The sequence below is a fragment of the Hemitrygon akajei genome, chromosome 14 (genome assembly GCF_048418815.1).
Source record: "Hemitrygon akajei chromosome 14, sHemAka1.3, whole genome shotgun sequence".
Taxonomy (NCBI): Eukaryota; Metazoa; Chordata; class Chondrichthyes; order Myliobatiformes; family Dasyatidae; genus Hemitrygon; species Hemitrygon akajei.
In genome coordinates this window covers 100,698,928-100,716,073 of record NC_133137.1, presented here as the reverse complement: position 1 = coordinate 100,716,073, position 17,146 = coordinate 100,698,928, and the positions used below count along the sequence as shown (strand labels likewise).

Genomic DNA, 17,146 nt, shown 5'->3' with positions numbered 1-17,146 from the left:
GGGTGGTGAAGAAAGCTTTTGGTATGCTGGCCTTTATAAATCAGAACATTGAGTATAGGAGTTGGGATGTAATGTTAAAATTGTACAATGCATTGGTGAGGCCAAATTTGGAGTATTGTGTATAGTACTGGTTACCGAATTATAGGAAAGATGTCAACAAAATAGAGTACAGAGGAGATATACTAGAATGTTACCTGGGCTTCAGCACCTAAGTTACAGAGAAAGGTTGAACAAGTTAGGTCTTTATTCTTTGGATTGTAGAAGGTTGATGGGGGACTTGATGGAGGTATTTAAAATTATGAGGGGAATAGATAGAGTTGACGTGGATAGGCTTTTTCCATTGAGAGTGGGGAGATTCAAACAAGAGGACATGAGTTGAGAGTTAAGGGGCAAAATTTTAGGGGTAACACAAGGGGGAACTTCTTTACTCAGAGAGTGGTAGCTGTGTGGAACGAGCTTCCAGTAGAAGTGGTAGAGGTAGGTTCGATTTTGTCATTTAAAAAAAAATTGGATAGGTATATGGACAGGAAAGGAATGGAGGGTTATGGGCTGAGTGCAGGGAGGTGGGACTAGGTGAGAGTAAGCGTTCGGCACGGACTAGAAGGGCCGAGATGGCCTGTTTCCGTACTGTAATTGTTATATGGTTATCTGTGAATAGGCACACGTTTTGGCAATTAATACAGCCTATGTGTCCCTCTTCCCGCCCCCAGACAAATGATTAAGACAATATCTGGATCATTGGGATCTCCAATTTCCAGTGGCCCCCAGCTCATTAGTTGATGTTGTACATGACTCATGGGCCCTCAACCCAAAGGTCTTTTTGTGCCCGAGCAAATTCTATGGCAAGACCTACTCAATAGGATCTTTATGTGCACTCTCATTCCTATAGCTCTGTAAATCGTTCCTCCGAGAGAAATGGAAAAGTGAAACAAGCATGACTGTAAGAATGTACGTATCTCAAAGTGTCCTAACTTTTAGTCCCTTCCTTCTCCTCATACACAATTTAGTAGCTCAAGGGCTCAATGTAGAGCAGAATGGCTCCTTCACCCAGTCCTGTCCACTCTCCTGGATCAGTCATGTCAAACCCAGAAAAAAATCAGTCATCCATTCCTGCTCTGTACCGGCTTACAGATCCCAACTTAATAGCAGATGCCATCAGCCTAAAAGCTGTAAGTGGGAAGTGGAGCTGGTGATGGAACCAGATCTGTTTTCAGTCTTGGAGTAAAGGGCGTGCGTGTGTGCGTTGAAAACTCAAGATGCATGATAGTTTGTCATTGCCAGTACACAAATATAAAGGAGAACAAAATAAAAGCTACTCCAGATTCAATGCAGCACAAAAAACAAAAGATAAAGAACATAATAATAATAAGACACAATTAGATAGATAGATACTTTATTCATCCCCATGGGGAAATTCAACTTTTTTTTCCAATGTCCCATACACTTGTTGTAGCAAAACTAATAACATACAATACTTAACTCAGTGAAAAATATGATATGCATCTAAATCACTATCTCAAAAAGCATTAATAATAGCTTTTAAAAAGTTCTTAAGTCCTGGCGGTTGAATTGTAAAGCCTAATGGCATTGGGGAGTATTGACCTCTTCATCCTGTCTGAGGAGCATTGCATCGAACTGTACTCCCAGATACTTGTAGGTCTTAACCTGCTCCACACATTCTCCATTAATGATCACTGGCTCCATATGAGGCCTAGATCTCCTAAAGTCCACCACCATCTCCTTGGTCTTGGTGATATTGAGACGCAGGTAGTTTGAGTTGCACCATATCACAAAGTCCTGTATCAGTTTCCTATACTCCTCCTCCTGTCCATTCCTGACACACCCCACTATGGCCGTGTCATCATAATATAAGTACATAGGATAGCTTATATATTTGTATAGATTGGTTGTATGCCCATAAAGTGACATTAAGCACAGGAATGTCTGAACATAAGGAGACTGGTAGGAAATGATAGTCATGGTGGTTGGGGGTGTAGAGGGATCAGTTAGTGGGTGGAGGTGATAATCAGCCTTACTTCTTGGAGAAAGTAACTGTTTTTGAGTCTGGTCACCTTGACGTTGGCGCTACGTAGCCTCCTCCCTGATAGGGATGTGTTAAACAGTCCGTGGGATCCTTCATGATGTTACGAGTCCCTTCTGTATATATGTCCTTGATGGCAGGTAGGCTGGGGCCAGTGATATGTTGGGTAGTTTTGGCTATCTGTTGTAGAGCCTTCCTGTGTGCTGCAGTGCAGTTTCGGTACTGCGCCGTGATGCAGCGTGTTCAGATACTCTCTACCGTGCACCTGTGGAATGTTGGGAGTACAGATGTGGTGTGGGTGAGCTTTCCTGATTGTGAAGGATGTGTTCTGGAACCATGAGGAATTGTGTGAGATGTTCACTCCAGGGACCCCCTGTGCATTTGTTGGTGTGTACTTGTTTCTGAGTGTCTGGGCTCGTGTCTAAGGACAGAGTGGGCAATGCCTCCCCTAGTTGCAGAGATGAGAAAGCGTTTTGCAGCTCTGTACTACACTCGCGGGAGATCAAGCAATTCGGAGTGTTAACATTCTGCGTGCATACATTGCAAGTTGTTTTGAGTTGACAGCAAAGAACTGCTGAGTAGTTAGTTAATATGGGTGTAATATGAAATGTATAATTTTCAGGTTGTTAGTGGTGATCTGTGACAGCCCAGTGAACTGTAATTGATTAGCCAGCTTCCTCGGAGGGAACGAAAGGGCTCCCATCATCAAGCCCTTATCCAGCTCAACAACAGGAAATAGCACCAGCTCACTTTAATAACCTCACAAATAAAAATGACTTGTTATGCATTTGTTACTAAGGGATGTGAGCAGCGCGTTGTTTTAATTTGACATAATTTATGAAGGAGCTCTGACCATGCTGAGCAGTGTTGTAGTTATTCGATGCTGGTTGGGACTTAAAGGGGCAGCACCCGTCAAGCTGTTTATCATCCATCGCATCAGCTAATTATTTCAGGTGTTATCATTACTTTAGTAAAAGCAACAACCAATTTGCACACAGCAAGTTCCAGCAAACAGCCGATTGTTAACGATGAAGTGATACTAATTGATGCTAAATAGTGATCAAGACACTGAGGAATAGATTTGAAATACAGCCTTAGGATCTTTACTATTCATCTGAGAGGGAATGTGTAGCAAACTTTTGCATCTCATGCCAAAAAAAAGGTAGCTGTGGTTGAACAGTACTGCCTGAGAATGCCTGCTTAAATGTCGGTTCTGAGTAGGATGTGAACCCTGATGGTTCTGCCTGTGGAAAGTGTGACTCGTACACGCGGCGAACAGCACGGTCTCACAAGTGAGATGGTTTCCAATGTCCAGAGAGTGGCGGTTGCTGAACCACCGGGTAATTCAGGGTCGAGGCTGCTCTGACCCACACAGGGAACAAACTGATGGAGCTCAGATGAGCAGTGATTTTACCGAATAGGGGAGCAGGCGAGAGGCCAGATAATAGTCACAGAACACTACAGCACAAGAACAGGTCATTCATCCCAGATCGCCAGGGTGATCAATTTGCCCCGTGGAACTGGTTCAACTTGCCAGTGTTAGGCCCACATCCCTCTAATCCAGGGGTTCCCAACCATGGACCCCCGACTGAGGGGTCTGCTCTAAACCTTTCAAGAGGTTCTTGTCCGAATGTCTTTGAAATGAGATAATTGATCAATCCCACCCATTGGAACTCTTGCATTTTTTTTATGAGGAATAAGTATTGGTCAGCACCAAGCCAAGTAGATCCTGCTCCTGCTTCTCTCCCAGTGGGAATTTTGCTGCATATCCATGGGATAATGCTGACAAAGGCAGCACCTCTGGTTCAGCACTGCACTACATGATGGCTGGTTGTGCTAGCTGGGTTTCTATCCTGGCTATGGACCTTTAATCTTCAGACTGGAAAACAAATACAGTCCATGAAGCATAATGAGTCAGCTGTTTGAAGTCACAGGTACTCCCGTACCTAGTGTACATACATCAGTCCGTGTGTATAAACTAATCTTATGTATTTATATTTATTATGTGCTTTATTGTGTTGTTTTGTTGCGTGGGATGTGGAGTACAATCATTTTGTTCTTTACACTCGTGAAGAAGGGCAATAAACAATTCTGAATCTTGAAGCTGTGATGTTCACTGAAGATTATTTTAGCTCTGTTCACTTTCTGGATTACATGGCAGACCAATCAGATTTAGATGTGCACACTGTGGAGTGTGGTTCGCCCACTTGGCCGCAGCCTGGGTGATAACTCCCAGCTGGAGCAGCCGGTGAGATTGCTGATCGCCCGGTGTTGCAGGTGGTAACGGCAGAAACCAACCCGCTCTGCCAAGTGTGGCTCAGGTGATGAGCTGGCAGCATCCATGTTAATTGAGTCATCTCCCTAATGAGTGCCTGGTGTGATCGAGGCTCCACACTGCTCCTCTGTCACTCCTCCTCGGGACTGAGAGAGTGCGTAGTGTTCTAGGGCCACCTCAGTCCAAGCTCATTTAATGCTGTGGTCAATTAGGGTAATAAAGAGTGGAACAACACTTGATGTGGCCCGGGTACAATGACAACTGTTGCCAGAGGAGGCCCCCTCTCTCCAGAGTCACAACAAGCTGTGAGACAGGGTGGGAGGGGGAAGCAGAAATGTGAAGCCTCGAGCTATTTGGTTGTCTGAAAGAGATTCTGAGATGGTGTTGGGACAACAAGCTGAAAGCTGGTACAGACAAACACATTGCAAATGAGTGTTTTATCATCATGATGGCTGGAACCAAATCTGATTTAAGCCATCCAGCTACTCTGGGGAATAAGGGTAGCCAGTTAGGGAGGTGGCTCTGTGGGCTGAGGAGATGTCATAATCATTCGGCTAAATCTCAGCACAATTCAAAATCAGCCACTATTGTTATTGGCTGAATCAGTGATTCCCAGTCACATATTTCTCTTCGATGGAAAGTGGCACCTGAAATTGTATCTTCTACCCCTCCTTTATATTCCCAGAAACATTGTTACTGGGCAGTAAAGGACCTTAGTGTTACTAAGAATCCACCCATCCATCCGGCATTCTCTTTCACCTTCTAACATCAGGCAGGAGACTCCGATGCATTAAAAACAAGAACGGTCAGGATGGGAAATAGCTTCTTCCCTCAGACCATTAGGCTTCTGAACTCCCTGCTGCATCGTATTTGAGGTGTCGCTGGTTAATCTGTTCCGTACCTTCCAATATTTAATATTAATACACTATAGTTTGTTATTTATGTGTGATTCATCTGTAGATTTTATCCTTCATAAATTATTGTGTTTTATGTGTACTACTGTGCTTTACACCCTGGTTCGGAGAAATATATTGTTTCTATACAAATTATATGGTTATATAAGTTATATACATGTATATAGTTAAATGACCATAATTTTGACTTAACTTGATATTGGATGGTGAATTTGTGGAACTCATTGTCACAAATGGCTGTGGTGGCCAAGTCAGTGAGTAGATTTAAAGCGGAGGTTGTCAGGTTCTTAATTAGTAAGGGAGCCAAAGATTATGGGGAGAAGGCAGTAAAATGGGGTTCAGAGGGACAATAAATTAGATGTGATCAAATGTAGGAGAAAACTTAAAGGGCCGAACAGCTTAATTTTCCTCTGTGTCTTGTGGTCTAATATTGCAAGATGAACTGTAGAACAGAAAGAATCATAAATGATCGAGAGAGAGAGAGAGCACATTTTAGGACAGAGCCATCTAGTGCACAGCTTAATAATTGTGTCTGCATCTGTGTCTGTGTCTGACCCTTGAGGTGGTCTCTGTCATTGTGATGTGAAGCCTTACTACATCCTCTGATAAATGACTGGTTAACAAGAGCCCTTTCGGCTAGGTATGTTCATTTACAATACAGGTTTAAAAACGTGGGCTTGTTGGCTTGGGAGCAGGTGGTCCTGGATGAAAATTAAGTCATCTAAAGTGATATTTGCCCCTTTATTAAATTCAGCAAATGACACTCTCCAACCCATACACCAATTTGTCACTGTGTGTTATGTAATGAAATGTGACAACTATGCTGTGCAGAGCAAGATTCCATAAGCACGAATAACTGATCAGTCTTGATTTCTTTGCAAAGCAAATTGCTATGGGCACGAGGAGTTTCCTTGGTGAATGAGGATTTTTGTTTTGCCTCTCCTCAAAAGCACAACGCCTCAGGTGATGTGACACTCCACCTCTGGCACTAGGTGGGAATTTTGTGTAGGATTCCTGGAATATTGCTCCCCCACCCCCACCCCCCACACTCAGGCTCGGGGTGATCCATGATTGTAAAGTAGAAACAAATGTCTTTTAAAGTCTTTGGACAGTTTTTGTTTTTCCAGTAATTTGTTGATGTGGGTAAAAATAATGGCATCCACCCAGAAATGTGACTTTCTATGAATTTTTCAGTGGTCTCAAATGGTTACCATGGATGCCTCAAAATAGGGTAGACGGAGTTTCCATCTTCAGACAATTTAATCAAACACATTGGCTCTGTGTCTGGCAGTAGGTTGGAAATGTGAATCATTTGAATTTATCCCCAGGTTGATGATGGGAAGCCTGCAATCTTAGAAGCCACGGTAAAAGTAAAATGTCATCTTTTTGCTTGCACAGAAATGAAAAATGGAGAAGGAGACTTGAGCAGGATAGTGATGATTTGTAAGTTCTTCCCATCTCCAGCCTCTTCTTCCCAAAGCACTGTTCAAAATGATGTATAAACAGAGCACTGGGGCAGTAGGTGTGAGTGGTGTGACAGGGATGTGAGATTTATGGTTATTACTGTGGCTGCACTCCTTTCCTAACTGAACTAGTCCATGGCCTTTCTACCGCCACAATGAGGCCACACTCAGGTTAGAGAAGCAACACCTTATATTCCATCTGGGTAGCCTCCAACCTGATGGTATGAACTTTGATTTCTTGAACTTCCAGTAACTGTGTCCCCCCCCCCCCCCCACCATTCCTCATTCCTATTTCCCTCTCTCACCTCATCTCCTTACCTGCCCATCACCTCCCTCTGCTGCTCCTCCCCCTTCCCTTTCTTCCATGGTCTTCTCCCCTCTCCTATCAGATCCCCCTCCTCCAGCCCTTTATCTCTTTCACCAATCAACTTCCCAGCTCTCTCCTTCACCCCTGCCCCTCCTGGTTTCACCTCTCACCCATCACCTTGTATTACTTGCTTCTCTCCCCCTACTTTTTCCTTTGACTTTTCCTCTTTCTTTCCAGTCTCGATGAAGGGTCTCGGGTCAAAACATCGACTATTTATTTTTTTCCATAGATGCTGCCTGACCTGCTGAGTTCCTGCAACATTTTGTGAGTGTTTTTGCACTACTTACCTTGCTTTAACTATTTAATATACATATATATACTTACTGTAGTTCAGGATTTTTCCTGTATTTATCTCGTTTTGTATTGTACTACTCCCACAAAGTTAACAAATACCACGACATGTGCTGGTGATAAAACTGATTCTGATACCTGTGATTCAGCTGGGGTTAAAGGAAATGTTGCTGGGCAGTGTGGCTCATTGGGCAGGAAGGGCCTGTTTTATGTCGTTCTAAATAATTAAAAAAAAATTCTCATGTGGTTGGGTGGAAAAATTCATATATGAAAGGTTGTATGGTGTGCTGAGGAGAGTGGTAAGAGAATGTTGTCAAGCTGACCTGAGGCGTGCTTATTTGCTGTGTGCAGCCAATTAATTCTGAATAATCTATTTGTCTCTTCACCCAGTTCAGTCCTCTCTTCCACTGCTGTCTGTGTGGTGTCTGTACCTTCTTCGCAGGAAGAAAGTGCACTGGTGGTCAGCACTGAAGCCAGGGCTCTGGTGCTGTGAGCTAACAGTTCTCCCAACTGTGCCTCTGTGCTGCCCTACTCCTCGTAGCGCATTTCTCCTCTGACCTCAAAGTCCATTGCTTGTTTTATAGTTTAATCTCAGAGGATGCCAGTGCCTCTGTCAGACTAGAATTTCTTTTTATTCAAGTCCAATATGCCACTGCTGCTGATGGAACTGGCTGAATGTAATTACACAGAGTACAGTGTTAGATTTTAGGTTATATCGTGGATTTATAATTCATTCTGAATTTCTCTAATCCTTGGTCAGAGTGAAGTGCTGAAGTCACCTCCAATCCTCCCAATGTGCCCACATCCCCAGCATTTTAGTTCTAAGAGCTTTGATAAGCAAGAGCTTGTGTGCCTGTGATTAACTGATTGAAAATCAAATGCAAGCCTCACAACATGAAATCCTGTGATCTTTGACCCACTGAAGTTCTCGCTACTGTGACTGAATTAAAACGAGCAGGTTTGAGTGTTTGCATCAAAGGTCCCCTGGTCTGTCATTAATTTGTGATTTAGCAAGAGCCCCAACTATTGCCTGTATTTGTGTTTCCCATTGACGACTGTTTCTGACCCAGGAGCCTTTATTAGAGGTGAAGAATACCAAGAGGATGTGTTTGAGCTTCTGGGATTTGTTTGTTTTGAACCATTGTAGTGTGAATGCACAAAGCTGCTTACATCTACAGCTCATCACTTTATTAAACATGGCTCAGATCAGCTCAGTAACAGCCGTGTACTCTTCAACCTTCAAGTAATGAATTATTTTTTGCTCAACTCTCTTGTGAAGAAACACGGAACATTTCTGGAGGCTTTACAAGACTGATGTTTACATTTCTAACATGGTTTCCATGCCAGTAATCTTTTCCTTTTAAACTGGACCCATGGGTTCCGAGTGCTCTGTGATAACTCTTGGATTCATAGCCGAGTCCAACCCCTGAGTTATTTGGAGTGAGAAACAAGATGCTGGAGGAACCCAGCGGGTCGAGTAGAGTCGGTGAAGGGAACTGGACGGTGGTCATTTTGGATCGAGACCCTTCATATGGAGAGTGCACTTCTCTCTACTGATGCTGCCTGACCTGCTGAGTTCATCCAGGATGGCGTTTCATCAAATTCCAGCACCTCCAGATGCGGTCACCAGTGAGATCTAGGGTTCAGTGTGCACACTCACTTTCACAGTCTGTATGTCTGTCAGGTGTGCACCCTTGTGCGTTTCACATGTATGTGCACCCCCCACCCCATCTCAGAGTTGCACCTGTTTTGTGTTGTTTGGGTCGACTCTCTCACTCACATAGTCATTATTTATGTTTCTTTCACATGCGATGCCCTCTCTCTACGGCTCAAGATCGGGTTCTCAACCTGGTGTCCACAGACCCCTTGTTTAATAGTATCGGTGGATGGCATAAAAACGGTTGGGAACGCCGGTCTAGATTCTTCTGACCTTTGTCTAACTTAATCCTTTTTTGGCGATGGCACAGTAAAAATTTCCAATAGTGAGGTGGTTACAATAAAGCTATTACCTCGCCAGCAATCTGGGTTCAATTCCGCTGCTGTCTGTAAGGAAATTTGTACGTTCTCCTCGTAACCACATGGGATTTGCTCCAGGTCCTCTTGTTTCTTCTCACATTCCAGAGACGTGCTGGTTAGTAGGTGAACTGGTTAGTAGGCAATTAGTTGGGCTTGTTGGGTTAGAAGGCCTTGTTACTGTGCTGTATTTCTAAATAAATAATAAAAACAAAGCAGATGTATATTAGACAAGAGGTAGTGAGTGGCTTGGGGAGGGATATGAAGTATTTAGTCATTGTTGATGTGCATTGGGCCCTCTGTGTATCCTGTGCTAACATTAGCTGTGACACTTAGCTCATGTGCCTAGTGATTGTGTGTTTATGGAGAAGCGTGCCAGTGCAGCTAGGCCAGTGCTTTCTTGTTCCCTTTCCTGCTTGTTTATCAGGTTAGGCAGATCTTCTGAGCATTAGCCAAATACCTGGGGACTTTCTTCAGTTTCCAAATCCATTTTAACAATCTACCAGTGGGCAGGAGGAGTTTTCATCAGACTGCATTGAGGAATACATAGGGTTACTGGAAATTCTGAGAATGCAATGTATTCTTGCCTTTCATGCTAGTGAAAGGGGAATCAAGAGAATCTTTTTTTGAAATATTAATTCAGTCTTGCTTTGCTTTTGAAACTGTTGTGAATTATATGCTGCATTGTGAAACAGTAAATACTTGTCTTCCTTTGGACAAATATTATTGACTTAAAGTAATTTGCTGTTCTCTTCCCCCTTCTTTCTGTTGCCTGTTTGGATAAACCAATAATATCATGTCTCTCAACCTGGGAATACGCTGCCTTTAACCTCGACTTTGTTCCTCAGTGCTACAGGTGCAGTTTCTGTCTTGGGGCCAGGACCTGTCTCAGAAACTCGGGTTTGAATTGGACATTCCAAAGGTGGCCTCTCAGGCACTGATGCGTCTTGTTTATTAGCACGTTGCTGACGTGTACAATCCCCTTGTGTTCATATGCATGCGCAGTCATGCAGAGTGCCATTTCCCAGTCATCTGTTGAAGTTGATTACCTCTGAGAGGGGGTACAGGAAGGGGAGGTGCCGCGGCTGGTGCTGCTGCCTCACACCTCCGGTGATTTGGGTTTGAACCTGACCTTGGGTGCTGACCTGCAGCTATGTGGGTTTCCCAGGCACTCCAGATTTCTCTTACATGCCAGCAATTAGCTCCCAGTGGCAAAGAGTGGGGGGAAAATAGGCCTGTTTTGCTTGGCTCCCGGTGACTAATTGTGTTTCTTAGGGGTCCAAGTTGGGTTTGTTACCTTTCATGTTATATGTTAATGATCTGGATGATGAAGTTGATGGATTTGTGGCCAAGTGTGGCACCGCAGTACAGTAGCGGTTAGCATGACACTATAACAGCTCTGGGCGTTGGAGTTCAGAGTTCAAAACTGGCATCCTCTGCAAGGAGTCTCTGTACGTTCTCCCTGAGGAATGTGTGGGTTTTCACCAGGTCCTCTCGTTTCCTCCCACAGTCCAAACATGTACATGGTAGGTTAACTGGTTATTGTAGATTGTCTGACGATTAGGTTAGGGCTAAATCGGGTTGTCAGGAATTGATGAGGTGTATAGATCGAAGGACCGGAAGGGCCTATTCTGCGCTGTATTTCTAAGTAAATAAATAATAAAAAAATGATACAAAGATAAGTGGAGGGGCAAGTAATGACAAGAAAGCAGGGAACAGTTGAAGGACTTGGACCGGTTGGAAGAATAGCCAAGGAATTGGAAGGTGGAATACAGAACAGGGAAATGTATAGTGATGCACGTTGGCAAAAGGCATAGATTATTTTTCAAGCGGGGAGTGAATTCAGAAATCAGAGCTGGAAAGGGACTTGGGAGTCCTTCTGCAGGGTTCCTGAAAGGTTAACTTGCGGCTTGAGTCAGTAGTAGGGAAAACAGACACAACCTTTCTGTGGACAGGATCAGGAGCTACAGAGAGGGCAGGGTGAGGACCTGAGTTAAACCCAAAATATTGACCGATACTCCAATGTCGTACAAAGGGAGTGCAGTACTAGAGGAACTGAGGAGTGTCCATGATGATGGTCGATTTTCAGGGGTGAGAGCTTGTGGCTTCTTGGTAATGGAACTGAGATTGAACCATGCCTGGTTGAGAGGTATTTCCAGCAGGGTGAACTCTGGTCTGTCGGCTGATCGTGGGAAGTCTAGTTGTTGAGGCGGAAGCTGTTTCAAGATTGCTTCGTGTCATTTCCAGTAGACAAATGTAAAGGAGAACAAAATGATTGTTTGTCAGGATCTGATGCAGCACAAAAATACACAATAAGATAAAGAGCACAATAATTTTAATAAATATTAAGTATAAATACATAAATGCAGAGATAATGTGTATGTCCATAAAGTGATGCTGGGCACAGGCGTGTCTGTACACATAAAGTGACTCTGACAGGAAGTGATACAGCAATGGTGCTGGGGTTGGTGAGTGGGTGGAGGGGTTGACCAGACTTGCTGCTTGGGGAAAGTAACTGCTTTTGATTCTGGTGGTCCTGGCATGGATCTATAGTACGTAGCCTCCTCTCTGATTAGGATGTGGCAAACAGTCCGCGATCAGGGTGGGTGGGATCCTTGATTATGTTACTGGCCCATTCTGCGTCTGTATTTATCATTTAAACTTCCTGGGCACTGTTGAAAGGATTGATGAATGTGGAAAGTCTAAGTGTTGTAACGATATTGGAAGCTTCACCTTTATATGTAAATGATTACCATCACTTCTGCAATAATCAATTCCATTGTGTGTGGCCTGTGATATCCGGTTCACGTAAAACTGACTATTGCAGCAATTTTCTGTCCCACAGCTATGATCAATCACACATGAAAGCAGAAGTATCCCTTTCCTTGCTGCTTGCTTGTCGCTTTTGGTTCAATTTCATCAGTTCACCAGCTCTTCATTCATCCGTTTGATTGTGCTGTTAAAATCATTATTAAAGATATGCCTGTGCTGAATGGGAAATTTAAAGCACCATCACTTGTAGTGGCCTTGAAACCATGATTTGTTTGCCGTTATACCAACAAAAGCCCGGGTCTATTCAATAACTAATTCCCTAATCCTATCAGAGTCTTCAACAGGGCAGAATAAAGGTATTTTCCTTTGGATTGTTCTCCTTTTCTCGGTCTGAAGGTTAGTTTTCCTGGCACTGACTTTCTGCTGTTATTGATCCCTTTAAGCCTCTATCCCCTGCCTGTTACAGCGAACTAAACACAGACCAGATCTCATTGGCAAAAGCAAACAGTTGAAGGAGCTCAGCGGGAGGGGAAGGAGCTGTCGAGGTTTTGGGCCAAACCCTTCAAATTTCAAAGTAAATTTATTATCAAAGTACATTTATCTTTCTATATACTACCCTAAGATTCATTTACTTGCAGGTATTTAGAGGGGAAGAGAAATACAATAGAATCTCATGAAAAACTATCCAAGAGAGTGGAAAGATTTTAGAAAAGCTTGAAGGCTAGTATCTTTGTGGAATGCTTGCTAGAGGAAGTGATTGAGGCAGGTTTGGTGTTGTTCAGTCATTTAGTCGAGTCCAACTCTTCGTAACCTCATGGACCATAGGTCCATAAGGTTTTCGTGGCAGTGATACGGAAGTAGATTGCCAGACCTTTCTTCCACACAGATACTGCTGCTGCCCAGGTTGGGCTAGGTTTGAACTCAGGGCCATCTGCCTTGAAGTCCATTGCTGATGCCATTACACCGCTGGCTGGCCCTTGAGGCAGGTACAATTAAATTTTTTAAAAGACAGCTGGACAGATACGTGGATTGGAAAGGTTTGGGAGGTTATGCGGCACTGTCAAATGGAACTAACTTGAATGGGGCATCTAGGTTGGGCTGGACCAGTTGGACCAAAAGGTCGGTTTCGATGCCTATAGAGTTTTTCAAGGAAGTTACCGAAGGAAGGATAGTGGATGTTATCTATAAGGACTTTAACAAGGCAGTTGACAAGATTCCACATGGGAGGTTGGTCAAGAAGGTTTAGTTGCTTGGCACTCAAGATGAGGTAATAAATTGGATTACAGTTTGTGTGAAAGGCCAGAGAGTGGTAGTAGATGGTTGCCTCTCTGACTGGAGGCCTGTGACCAGTGGAGTGCCACAGGGATCTGTGTTGGATCCATTGTTTGTCATCTATATCAATGATCTGGGTGATAATGTGGTTCATTGGATCAGTAAATTTGCAGATGAGACCAAGATTGGGGGTGAGGTGGACAGCAAGGAAAGCTATCAGAGCTTGTAGTGGGATTTAGGCCAGTTGGAAAAACGGCAGGTGGAATTTAATGCGGACAAGTGCGAGGTTCTTGCACTTTGGGAGGATCAACCAGGGTAGGTCTTACACAGTGAGCAGTAAGGCGCTGAAGAGAGCGGAAGAACAAGGGGATCTGGGAATACAGATCCATAATTCATTGAAGGTGGCATCACAGGTAGATAGAATTGTAAAGAAAGCTTTTGGCACTTTGGCTTTCATACGTCAAAGTATTGAGTACAGAAGATGGAATGTTATGTTAAAGTTGTATAAGATATTTGCCTAATTTGTAGTGTTTGTGGTTTTGATCTATCTACAGGAAATATGTAAATAAGGTTGAAGGAGTACAGATAAAATTTACAGGAATGCTGTTACATCTGGAGGACCTGAATTACAAGGAAAGATGGAATAGGTTAAGACTTTATTTCTTGGATTGTAGGATAATAGAGGTTTATGAGGGGTATAGATAAGGCACAGCAAGCAGGCTTTTTCCACTGAGGTTGGGTGTGACTACAACTAGAGCCCATGGGTTAAGGGTGAAAGATGAAAAGTTTAAGTTGAACAAGAGAGTCATGAGAATGTGGAATGAACTGCTAGCACAAATGGTGAATGTGAGTTCTATTTCAAAGTTTGAGAAGTTTGGATTAGGTACATGGATGGTAGGGGTATGGAGGGCTATGGTTCCAATGCAGGTCGATGGGGGTAGGCAGCTTAAATGGTTCAGCATGGACTAGATGGACTGATGGGCCTGTTTCAATGCTTTAGTTTTCTATGAATCTCTAACTCTCTCTCCATAAACAGACAGAAACTAACAGACACCCAGTCTGCAAAAGAGGATTCAACCCGGGCACTGCAAAACAGTTGATTGACTACTTGTGTCGTCATCCCATTCAAATTGTCCAAGTTGTGAGCAGCTACACTCAGTTGGAGACATTCAAGGTTGGTCTTTTCCTATGACCAGAGAGAGTGAATAGAAGATTACATTGCTGTGGTTGTTTCAGGAGAGACTGCTTAAACCTGCAGAAGGCTTGGTAATGAAGAGAACCTGGAGCGAAGGCCTTTGTCAAAGGGTCCAATTGAATCTCTGAGGAGAATTTTCCAAGCCAGGCAGCAAGTGTGCAGAGACCAATCAAGCAAAACAACTGAGGAATTTGAACCATTCGATTTAATGCAAGGAGGCATAATTGTAAGGTGATTGGACAAATGTATAGTGTGTGGGGGTGTCAGAGGTGAGTTCTTTAAGTAGAGAATGGTGGGTGCATGGAATACCCTGGCTGGGGTTGTGTTAGGGGCATTTAAAAACTCTTAGATGGGCACACGAATGATAGAAAATGAAGGGTTATGTCAGAGGGAAGGGTTAAATTAATTTTAGGATAGTTTAAGAGGTTGGCACAACATTGCAGGCTGAAGGGCCTGTACTATGCAGTAATGTTCTGTGTTTAATGTAATGGTTCAGATTTGGTCTGTGCTGAACTGCTGATCTCAGCCAAGGCAGGAATAGGTCCTGATACTGGCTTCTCTTCTCTTTGATCAGGCCAAACTCGAAACTATCTAGCTAGTGATGGTTACATAGCATGGTGTCACAGTGGGTGTCACGTAGCATGAGTACAGTGCAAGGAGATTTGGATATTATTTGGATCTTGCCCTGCCTTGGGTATTGAGAGAGGTATCAGAGATATCCTCTGCTTATGTGGCATCACCATTCAGCCTTCACACACTTCACTTACCCCTTAAGACTGGTGTCTCTCAGAGAATATAGGTGCATGGTGGAGAGTATATTGACTGGTTGCATTACTGCCTGGTATGAAAACGTCAATGCCCTTGTATGGAAAAGGCTCCAAAAAGTAGTAGATATGGCCCGGTCCATCATGGGTAAAGCCCTCCCTCCCATTGAGATAATCTGCACGGAGTATTGTCGCAACACGGCAGCATCTATCATCAGGGACCCCTTTCACCCAGGCCATGCTCTTTCCTCTCTGCTACCATGAGAAGGTGGCACAGGACCCACGCCACTAGGTTCAGGAGTAGTTATTACCCTTTAACTATCAGGCTCCTGAACCTGTGGAGATAACAGCCTCATTGACCTTCACTCGCCCATCACTGAACTGGACTCACTTTCAAAGTCTCCTCATCTCATGTTCTCAATATTTATTGCTTATTTATTTTTATCATTATTATCATTTTCTTTTTTCTGTTTTTGTGTTTGAATGTTATGTTTTTTTTGTGGTCCTCTAGGAGCTTAGCAGCTGAGGTACCAAATATTTCTGAGAGATAAAATGGGAAATAGTGTATGCGATTATCTTAATTATAATTGCTTAAATCTTGAAATTAGAGGTATACCTCATGTTTTCATTAGCCAATTATAAATTGGTATCTGTGGAAATTATTGAAAATATGCCAATACAGAGGAAGATGAACACAATGGTGTTCTTCACTGTATTGGATTGCAGGTTTTCTGGTTTTGAAATTATGAACAGAACTTTAAACATCAGATTTTTGTTAAATTACATAATTGTTGGTGACAGATGGTGGATGGGAATTCATTAAAGTTCACGTCAGCAGCATAATCTGGGACTGGTGTCATATCTCAGCCAGTCTGTGTATTAGTGACAGTTTCCTTTCTCAAGGAAATAAGTGAACCTCTGTTTTACCACAATCCAGCACTTTTATTTTTAAATAGTTTTCCTGGCTCCAGATTTACTCGGCTCAGTTTTAGAACTTGACATGTTGGGATTTGAACTCCTGACCTCTGAACAGTCTGGGCCACTGGCTGCCAGGTTTCCACAGCCCAGTGCTCTATTCTTCTCCCAGGTGTTGAAGGCTGGACAGGTGTGTGGGCCCACAAGGGCCCATTTGGTAACAGTGCTTAAGTCAGGAGCAGGATTACTTGACCATGAGAATCCCACACTCTTGCTGTATTGCCCCCCCTCCACACCCACCCCCACACAAACACTCTCATGAACACACTCATTCACTCTCATGAACTAACACACACAATGGTGGAGGAACTCAGCAAGTCAGGTAACATCAATGGGGGGAATAATCCTTATTAAGGATTTCAGATTCAGTATGTGTGTGTTGCTGCCTGTTATACTGGTGTTTTGGGCAGCAATGAAGGTCCTCCATCTCTGTCAGTGTACAGGGCTTCTTTCATCATGTCAGAAGCTTCCTCTTGATTCTCACTACTGTCAGTCATGCAAATCCAGGGTGAAGCCAGGAATACTGTTGCACTCAAATGTAGAAAGATTCTTCATTGTGGTTTCCATAACAGTTCAGTTTAACCAGTCAGGGTTGTTAGCCCTGAGCTGAACCCCCAAACCTGGAAGACTGTTGGACCACTCTTCGACCTGTTTGGCATGGGTGACCCTACCCAAGACCAAAGCATAAAGACCTAACCAGCCAATATATCTCTCTGGGTCATTGAGGCACACAAGCCTCCAAACTCAATGACGGGGTTGTGGTCATCTTGGAGGTCTCAGCCCAATTGACTGTTTATTCCCTTG

General features: G+C 43.5%; 1 protein-coding gene across 12 annotated transcripts in view; it reads left to right on the top strand.

The window, feature by feature from the left end:
- The window catches only part of plxna4 (plexin A4), a 712,781-nt gene that overhangs the window by 93,845 nt on the left and 601,790 nt on the right, over window positions 1–17,146 (top strand). The gene's annotated exons all lie outside the window — the stretch shown is intronic.